Below are 8,673 nucleotides of genomic sequence, written 5' to 3' on the forward strand. Positions count from 1 at the left end.
TATCTCCGAAACGGTTCGATAGAATTGCGCAAATTTTGGTGTGAAAGGGCTCCCTATTCTTTCCTACAAACCCTCCAAATTTCGTGGTCCTAGCTTCAATAGTTTTTTTTATGGCGAATTTTTGAAGGTTTAAAGAATAGGCCAAAAATCGAACGGAAATTCCCCGCAGAAACTCCCGTCGCGAATTTTAAAAATCCGAGATAGCCAAAATGTTGCTCTCGAAGAGTAGATCAATTTTAAAAAAAAAAGTTTCTCTCTAGGCCCAATAGGACCCGACTTTCATAGGGTCAAAGTTCACGAATTTGACACATTTCGGCCGCGAGAATTCCCTGTAACCGTTGCACCGAATTTCAAACCGCTCACACAGCACTTCCCATTCGGACACATGAACAATCCCCCGCAAGCGTTTTCTCGTAGCTCAATTTTTGACCCCGGCGCAAGCGACCGAAATTTCGATGGGGTCACCGAAATGGTGACTGAAATGGGCCAAACTTTGACCCCCGATATCTCGGGCCCTAATTGTCCGATCGACTTGAAATTTGAAACGTGGCCTAACAGGGTTTCGGCCTTCCTCCCCATGCCCCGCAGTCGCCCCTCACCAGGGGGGGTCCTCCCCTTTTCGCCGTAATGCTAAACCAAAAACTCGCGAATATCTCCGAAACGGTTCGATAGAATTGCGCAAATTTTGGTGTGAAAGGGCTCCCTATTCTTTCCTACAAACCCTCCAAATTTCGTGGTCCTAGCTTCAATAGTTTTTTTATGGCGAATTTTTGAAGGTTTAAAGAATAGGCCAAAAATCGAACGGAAATTCCCCGCAGAAACTCCCTTCGCGAATTTTAAAAATCCGAGATAGCCAAAATGTTGCTCTCGAAGAGTAGATCAATTTAAAAAAAAAAGTTTCTCTCTAGGCCCAATAGGACCCGACTTTCATAGGGTCAAAGTTCACGAATTTGACACATTTCGGCCGCGAGAATTCCCTGTAACCGTTGCACCGAATTTCAAACCGCTCACACAGCACTTCCCATTCGGACACATGAACAATCCCCCGCAAGCGTTTTCTCGTAGCTCAATTTTTGACCCCGGCGCAAGCGACCGAAATTTCGATGGGGTCACCGAAATGGTGACTGAAATGGGCCAAACTTTGACCCCCGATATCTCGGGCCCTAATTGTCCGATCGACTTGAAATTTGAAACGTGGCCTAACAGGGTTTCGGCCTTCCTCCCCATGCCCCGCAGTCGCCCCTCACCAGGGGGGGTCCTCCCCTTTTCGCCGTAATGCTAAACCAAAAACTCGCGAATATCTCCGAAACGGTTCGATAGAATTGCGCAAATTTTGGTGTGAAAGGGCTCCCTATTCTTTCCTACAAACCCTCCAAATTTCGTGGTCCTAGCTTCAATAGTTTTTTTATGGCGAATTTTTGAAGGTTTAAAGAATAGGCCAAAAATCGAACGGAAATTCCCCGCAGAAACTCCGTTCGCGAATTTTAAAAATCCGAGATAGCCAAAATGTTGCTCTCGAAGAGTAGATCAATTTTAAAAAAAAAAGTTTCTCTCTAGGCCCAATAGGACCCGACTTTCATAGGGTCAAAGTTCACGAATTTGACACATTTCGGCCGCGAGAATTCCCTGTAACCGTTGCACCGAATTTCAAACCGCTCACACAGCACTTCCCATTCGGACACATGAACAATCCCCCGCAAGCGTTTTCTCGTAGCTCAATTTTTGACCCCGGCGCAAGGGACCGAAATTTCGTTGGGGTCACCGAAATGGTGACTGAAATGGGCCAAACTTTGACCCCCGATATCTCCGGCCCTAATTGTCCGATCGACTTGAAATTTGAAACGTGGCCTAACAGGGTTTCGGCCTTCCTCCCCATGCCCCGCAGTCGCCCCTCACCAGGGGGGGTCCCCCCCTTTTCGCCGTAATGCTAAAACAAAAACTCGCGAATATCTCCGAAACGGTTCGATAGAATTGCGCAAATTTTGGTGTGAAAGGGCTCCCTATTCTTTCCTACAAACCCTCCAAATTTCGTGGTCCTAGCTTCAATAGTTTTTTTATGGCGAATTTTTGAAGGTTTAAAGAATAGGCCAAAAATCGAACGGAAATTCCCCGCAGAAACTCCGTTCGCGAATTTTAAAAATCCGAGATAGCCAAAATGTTGCTCTCGAAGAGTAGATCAATTTTAAAAAAAAAAGTTTCTCTCTAGGCCCAATAGGACCCGACTTTCATAGGGTCAAAGTTCACGAATTTGACACATTTCGGCCGCGAGAATTCCCTGTAACCGTTGCACCGAATTTCAAACCGCTCACACAGCACTTCCCATTCGGACACATGAACAATCCCCCGCAAGCGTTTTCTCGTAGCTCAATTTTTGACCCCGGCGCAAGGGACCGAAATTTCGATGGGGTCACCGAAATGGTGACTGAAATGGGCCAAACTTTGACCCCCGATATCTCGGGCCCTAATTGTCCGATCGACTTGAAATTTGAAACGTGGCCTAACAGGGTTTCGGCCTTCCTCCCCATGCCCCGCAGTCGCCCCCTCACCAGGGGGGGTCCCCCCCTTTTCGCCGTAATGCTAAAACAAAAACTCGCGAATATCTCCGAAACGGTTCGATAGAATTGCGCAAATTTTGGTGTGAAAGGGCTCCCTATTCTTTCCTACAAACCCTCCAAATTTCGTGGTCCTAGCTTCAATAGTTTTTTTTATGGCGAATTTTTGAATGTTTAAAGAATAGGCCAAAAATCGAACGGAAATTCCCCGCAGAAACTCCCTTCGCGAATTTTAAAAATCCGAGATAGCCAAAATGTTGCTCTCGAAGAGTAGATCAATTTAAAAAAAAAAAGTTTCTCTCCAGGCCCAATAGGACCCGAATTTGATAGGGTCAAAGTTTCGAAATTTGACACATGAACATCGAATTTTTGCTCCGCTACCGTTACTATTGAAGCTCCCATTAACTATGCATTGGAAGTGCGGTCAATGACCCCAGGTCGCAAAAATTGAGATAGGAGGAAATGCTTTAATAGCCTTCATCAGACCCCTAAATGCGAGGTACAACGTAAGCGGTTTGAAATTCCGTCCGGCGTTTCTCGCAAATTTGACGTTACACCAAGAGAAATTATGAAGCGATTTTGAATCCTCTTGCTGCAATCGAATGCATTCCGGGGACTAAAGACGCTGATAAAGATTCAGACCGATATCTTCATTTAAACGGTTTGCTCCCATACACTTAACATTGAATATAGGGTCGAACCATGAAGTCGCAAAAATTGAGATAGGAGGAAATGCGTTTATAGGCATGTTCAGTCCCCTAAATGCGAGGTTCTGTGAAAGCGGTTTCAAAATCCGTGCAGCCGTTCCCTTAAAATTCGAAAGCATATGCGAAAACGCGTTATCTCGCGGAGAAACGACGATTTCGCACATTTAACGTTATACGAAGGGAACTAATGAAGCGATTTTGAATCCTCTTGCTGCAATCGAATGCATTCCGGGGACTAAAGACGCTGATAAAGTTTCAGGCCGATATCTTTATTTAAACGGTTTGCTCCCATACACTTAACATTGAATATAGGGTCGAACCATGAAGTCGCAAAAATTGAGATAGGAGGAAATGCGTTTATAGGCATGTTCAGTCCCCTAAATGCGAGGTTCTGTGAAAGCGGTTTCAAAATCCGTGCAGCCGTTCCCTTACAATTCGAAAGCATATGCGAAAACGCGTTTTCTCCCCGAGAAACGACGATTTCGCACATTTAACGTTATACGAAGAGAACTAATGAAGCGATTTTGAATCCTCTTGCTGCAATCGAATGCATTCCGGGGACTAAAGACGCTGATAAAGTTTCAGGCCGATATCTTTATTTAAACGGTTTGCTCCCATACACTTAACATTGAATATAGGGTCTTACCATGAAGTCGCAAAAATTGAGATAGGAGGAAATGCTTTTATAGGCTTGTTCAGTCCCCTAAATGCGAGGTTCTGTGAAAGCGGTTTCAAAATCCGTGCAGCCGTTCCCTTAAAATTCGAAAGCATATGCGAAAACGCGTTTTCTCGCGGAGAAACGACGATTTCGCACATTTAACGTTATACGAAGAGAACTAATGAAGCGATTTTGAATGCTCTTGCTGCAATCGAATGCATTCCGGGGACTAAAGACGCTGATAAAGTTTCAGGCCGATATCTTTATTTAAACGGTTCGCTCCCATACACTTAACATTGAATATAGGGTCGAACCATGAAGTCGCAAAAATTGAGATAGGAGGAAATGCGTTTATAGGCATGTTCAGTCCCCTAAATGCGAGGTTCTGTGAAAGCGGTTTCAAAATCCGTGCAGCCGTTCCCTTAAAATTCGAAAGCATATGCGAAAACGCGTTTTCTCGCGGAGAAACGACGATTTCGCACATTTAACGTTATACGAAGAGAACTAATGAAGCGATTTTGAATGCTCTTGCTGCAATCGAATGCATTCCGGGGACTAAAGACGCTGATAAAGTTTCAGGCCGATATCTTTATTTAAACGGTTCGCTCCCATACACTTAACATTGAATATAGGGTCGAACCATGAAGTCGCAAAAATTGAGATAGGAGGAAATGCGTTTATAGGCATGTTCAGTCCCCTAAATGCGAGGTTCTGTGAAAGCGGTTTCAAAATCCGTGCAGCCGTTCCCTTAAAATTCGAAAGCATATGCGAAAACGCGTTTTCTCGCGGAGAAACGACGATTTCGCACATTTAACGTTATACGAAGAGAACTAATGAAGCGATTTTGAATCCTCTTGCTGCAATCGAATGCATTCCGGGGGACTAAAGACCCTGATAAAGTTTCAGGCCGATATCTTTATTTAAACGGTTTGCTCCCATACACTTAACATTGAATATAGGGTCGTACCATGAAGTCGCAAAAATTGAGATAGGAGGAAATGCTTTTATAGGCTTGTTCAGTCCCCTAAATGCGAGGTTCTGTGAAAGCGGTTTCAAAATCCGTGCAGCCGTTCCCTTAAAATTCGAAAGCATATGCGAAAACGCGTTTTCTCGCCGAGAAACGACGATTTCGCACATTTAACGTTATACGAAGAGAACTAATGAAGCGATTTTGAATGCTCTTGCTGCAATCGAATGCATTCCGGGGACTAAAGACGCTGATAAAGTTTCAGGCCGATATCTTTATTTAAACGGTTCGCTCCCATACACTTAACATTGAATATAGGGTCGAACCATGAAGTCGCAAAAATTGAGATAGGAGGAAATGCGTTTATAGGCATGTTCAGTCCCCTAAATGCGAGGTTCTGTGAAAGCGGTTTCAAAATCCGTGCAGCCGTTCCCTTAAAATTCGAAAGCATATGCGAAAACGCGTTTTCTCACCGAGAAACGACGATTTCGCACATTTAACGTTATACGAAGAGAACTAATGAAGCGATTTTGAATCCTCTTGCTGCAATCGAATGCATTCCGGGGACTAAAGACGCTGATAAAGTTTCAAGCCGATATCTTTATTTAAACGGTTTGCTCCCATACACTTAACATTGAATATAGGGTCGGACCATGAAGTCGCAAAAATTGAGTTGGGAGGAAATGCCTTTGTAGGTTTAATTAGGTCCATAAATGGGAGGTACTGTGTGAGCGGTTTTAAATTCGGAGCAACGGTTACAGGGAATTCTCGCGGCCGAAATGTGTCAAATTCGTGAACTTTGACCCTATGAAAGTCGGGTCCTATTGGGCCTAGAGAGAAACTTTTTTTTTTAAAATTGATCTACTCTTCGAGAGCAACATTTTGGCTATCTCGGATTTTTAAAATTCGCGAAGGGAGTTTCTGCGGGGAATTTCCGTTCGATTTTTGGCCTATTCTTTAAACTTTCAAAAATTCGCCATAAAAAAACTATTGAAGCTAGGACCACGAAATTTGGAGGGTTTGTAGGAAAGAATAGGGAGCCCTTTCACACCAAAATTTGCGCAATTCTATCGAACCGTTTCGGAGATATTCGCGAGTTTTTGTTTTAGCATTACGGCGAAAAGGGGGGGACCCCCCCTGGTGAGGGGCGACTGCGGGGCATGGGGAGGAAGGCCGAAACCCTGTTAGGCCACGTTTCAAATTTCAAGTCGATCGGACAATTAGGGCCCGAGATATCGGGGGTCAAAGTTTGGCCCATTTCAGTCACCATTTCGGTGACCCCATCGAAATTTCGGTCGCTTGCGCCGGGGTCAAAAATTGAGCTACGAGAAAACGCTTGCGGGGGATTGTTCATGTGTCCGAATGGTAAGTGCTGTGTGAGCGGTTTGAAATTCGGTGCAACGGTTACAGGGAATTCTCGCGGCCGAAATGTGTCAAATTCGTGAACTTTGACCCTATGAAAGTCGGGTCCTATTGGGCCTAGAGAGAAACTTTTTTTTTTAAAATTGATCTACTCTTCGAGAGCAACATTTTGGCTATCTCGGATTTTTAAAATTCGCGAAGGGAGTTTCTGCGGGGAATTTCCGTTCGATTTTTGGCCTATTTTTTAAACCTTCAAAAATTCGCCATAAAAAAAACTATTAAAGCTAGGACCACGAAATTTGGAGGGTTTGTAGGAAAGAATAGGGAGCCCTTTCACACCAAAATTTGCGCAATTCTATCGAACCGTTTCGGAGATATTCGCGAGTTTTTGTTTTAGCATTACGGCGAAAAGGGGGGGACCCCCCCTGGTGAGGGGCGACTGCGGGGCATGGGGAGGAAGGCCGAAACCCTGTTAGGCCACGTTTCAAATTTCAAGTCGATCGGACAATTAGGGCCCGAGATATCGGGGGTCAAAGTTTGGCCCATTTCAGTCACCATTTCCGTGACCCCATCGAAATTTCGGTCGCTTGCGCCGGGGTCAAAAATTGAGCTACGAGAAAACGCTTGCGGGGGATTGTTCATGTGTCCGAATGGGAAGTGCTGTGTGAGCGGTTTGAAATTCGGTGCAACGGTTACAGGGAATTCTCGCGGCCGAAATGTGTCAAATTCGTGAACTTTGACCCTATGAAAGTCGGGTCCTATTGGGCCTAGAGAGAAACTTTTTTTTTTAAAATTGATCTACTCTTCGAGAGCAACATTTTGGCTATCTCGGATTTTTAAAATTCGCGAAGGGAGTTTCTGCGGGGAATTTCCGTTCGATTTTTGGCCTATTCTTTAAACCTTCAAAAATTCGCCATAAAAAAACTATTGAAGCTAGGACCACGAAATTTGGAGGGTTTGTAGGAAAGAATAGGGAGCCCTTTCACACCAAAATTTGCGCAATTCTATCGAACCGTTTCGGAGATATTCGCGAGTTTTTGTTTTAGCATTACGGCGAAAAGGGGGGGACCCCCCCTGGTGAGGGGCGACTGCGGGGCATGGGGAGGAAGGCCGAAACCCTGTTAGGCCACGTTTCAAATTTCAAGTCGATCGGACAATTAGGGCCCGAGATATCGGGGGTCAAAGTTTGGCCCATTTCAGTCACCATTTCGGTGACCCCATCGAAATTTCGGTCGCTTGCGCCGGGGTCAAAAATTGAGCTACGAGAAAACGCTTGCGGGGGATTGTTCATGTGTCCGAATGGGAAGTGCTGTGTGAGCGGTTTGAAATTCGGTGCAACGGTTACAGGGAATTCTCGCGGCCGAAATGTGTCAAATTCGTGAACTTTGACCCTATGAAAGTCGGGTCCTATTGGGCCTAGAGAGAAACTTTTTTTTTTAAAATTGATCTACTCTTCGAGAGCAACATTTTGGCTATCTCGGATTTTTAAAATTCGCGAAGGGAGTTTCTGCGGGGAATTTCCGTTCGATTTTTGGCCTATTCTTTAAACCTTCAAAAATTCGCCATAAAAAAACTATTGAAGCTAGGACCACGAAATTTGGAGGGTTTGTAGGAAAGAATAGGGAGCCCTTTCACACCAAAATTTGCGCAATTCTATCGAACCGTTTCGGAGATATTCGCGAGTTTTTGTTTTAGCATTACGGCGAAAAGGGGGGGACCCCCCCTGGTGAGGGGCGACTGCGGGGCATGGGGAGGAAGGCCGAAACCCTGTTAGGCCACGTTTCAAATTTCAAGTCGATCGGACAATTAGGGCCCGAGATATCGGGGGTCAAAGTTTGGCCCATTTCAGTCACCATTTCGGTGACCCCATCGAAATTTCGGTCGCTTGCGCCGGGGTCAAAAATTGAGCTACGAGAAAACGCTTGCGGGGGATTGTTCATGTGTCCGAATGGTAAGTGCTGTGTGAGCGGTTTGAAATTCGGTGCAACGGTTACAGGGAATTCTCGCGGCCGAAATGTGTCAAATTCGTGAACTTTGACCCTATGAAAGTCGGGTCCTATTGGGCCTAGAGAGAAACTTTTTTTTTAAAATTGATCTACTCTTCGAGAGCAACATTTTGGCTATCTCGGATTTTTAAAATTCGCGAAGGGAGTTTCTGCGGGGAATTTCCGTTCGATTTTTGGCCTATTTTTTAAACCTTCAAAAATTCGCCATAAAAAAACTATTAAAGCTAGGACCACGAAATTTGGAGGGTTTGTAGGAAAGAATAGGGAGCCCTTTCACACCAAAATTTGCGCAATTCTATCGAACCGTTTCGGAGATATTCGCGAGTTTTTGTTTTAGCATTACGGCGAAAAGGGGGGGACCCCCCCTGGTGAGGGGCGACTGCGGGGCATGGGGAGGAAGGCCGAAACCCTGTTAGGCCAC

Source organism: Stegodyphus dumicola, chromosome 1 (assembly GCF_044657685.1).
Source record: "Stegodyphus dumicola isolate Sdum_Otavi_A_Nest chromosome 1, ASM4465768v1".
Taxonomy (NCBI): domain Eukaryota; kingdom Metazoa; phylum Arthropoda; class Arachnida; order Araneae; family Eresidae; genus Stegodyphus; species Stegodyphus dumicola.